Source organism: Canis aureus, chromosome 4 (genome assembly GCF_053574225.1).
Source record: "Canis aureus isolate CA01 chromosome 4, VMU_Caureus_v.1.0, whole genome shotgun sequence".
Classification (NCBI taxonomy): Eukaryota; Metazoa; Chordata; class Mammalia; order Carnivora; family Canidae; genus Canis; species Canis aureus.
This window is the reverse complement of record NC_135614.1, coordinates 12,085,492-12,086,834: the sequence shown is the minus strand read 5'-3', so window position 1 is coordinate 12,086,834 and position 1,343 is coordinate 12,085,492. Positions and strand designations below refer to the sequence as shown.

At 60.1% G+C, this 1,343-nt stretch overlaps 1 non-coding gene across 1 annotated transcript; it reads left to right on the top strand.

Moving 5' to 3' along the window:
• Positions 1-703: 703 nt before the first annotated feature.
• LOC144313095 (5S ribosomal RNA) lies at positions 704-822 on the top strand. The gene has a single exon (XR_013378828.1). It is a non-coding gene; the product is annotated as a 5S ribosomal RNA (ribosomal RNA).
• Positions 823-1,343: the final 521 nt, after the last annotated feature.

The following is a 1,343-nucleotide window of genomic DNA, read 5'->3' as shown; positions in this document are numbered from 1 at the left end:
TGCGGCTGCCAGGGCTCCTGACGCAGCTCCAGGGCCTGCGCCCCTCCGGCGGGGTGGCTGCCTCGCCCCCACAGGCCGTGTGGCCCAGCTCCGAGTGCCTGTGTCCTTCCGTCTGTCTGTGTGTGTGTGTGTCGTGGGCACCTGTGTCTGTGTCCCTGCCTGTGCGACGATGGGGTCCGGCGGCGCGGGCGGCCCCGGCTTGGCTTTGAGCCAGGCGGGCTGAAGAACAGGAGAGGCCAGGGGCCCGCCGGCGCCGGCCCCGGCCCGCGGCACACCCCGACACCCCCCCGCAGCCCCCAGGCCCCAGCCCCCGGCCCCCGGCCCCCGGCCCCCGGCCCCCAGCGAGCGGCCCGATGTGGGGCGGCGTGCCATCCGGGGAGCCGAGCGGCGGCGACGAGCCCGACAGGCCGGGGACGGGAGCGCGCCCGGGCTCCCGCGACAGACTCGGCTCCGGGGTGCGGGACGCGTCTTGGCCCCCACCCCCCGGCCCGGGCAGGCGCCCTCCGCCACCCCGGGCGCGGCGCGGGAGGCGGTCAGTCCATCAGTCGGGCCGGCAGGCGAGCATGCAGGCAGGCAGGCAGGCAGGCAGGCAGGCGTTCAGGCGGGCCGCACAGGGCGGGCGGAGGAGGGCTGAGGAGCGGCGGGCGCCCGGCCTGGAGAGGCGCAGAGCAGGCTCTTGGGGCGCCCAGCGGCAGGCGCGGACGTCTACGGCCATACCACCCTGAACGCGCCCGATCTCGTCTGATCTCGGAAGCTAAGCAGGGTCGGGCCTGGTTAGTACTTGGATGGGAGACCGCCTGGGAATACCGGGTGCTGTAGGCTTTTTTTTCCTGTTGTTTTGCCTTCCTTAACTTCCTTTTTTCCTGTGGCATAGTTCAGGCAGGGAGTCTCATCTTTGGAATAAACGTCATCTGTTTGTTTTACTCTTATTATCTCCATGTCCATATTTTAGGATTCTAAATGCAATTCTTTGTATTAATCTTTTGGTTTTATGAATTTTGTATGTGAGTTCTCTCCGTGTATTCTTCCAATTTCGGAAAACTTTAGTCGTATTTTGTAAATATCCTGTGCATATCTTTATTAGTTTTTCCTTATATTTCGGATCTTGTCTTTCATGGAAGATCTTCTCTCCCAATCCTCTTGTTATCTCCCTTGAAGTCATGTGATTTAGGCTATCAAATTTTGAGTCGTATAGGTAGATTCACTTCATCTCACTGCAATATTAGATGATATACCTTTGGTATCTCACTCGATTTTCTCTATCAGGGAATGCAAGTTCTTACTTATATTCCTTGGAGCACAGGACTAAATCTCCTTGACTTCAGTGCAAAAGTGTTTTGATC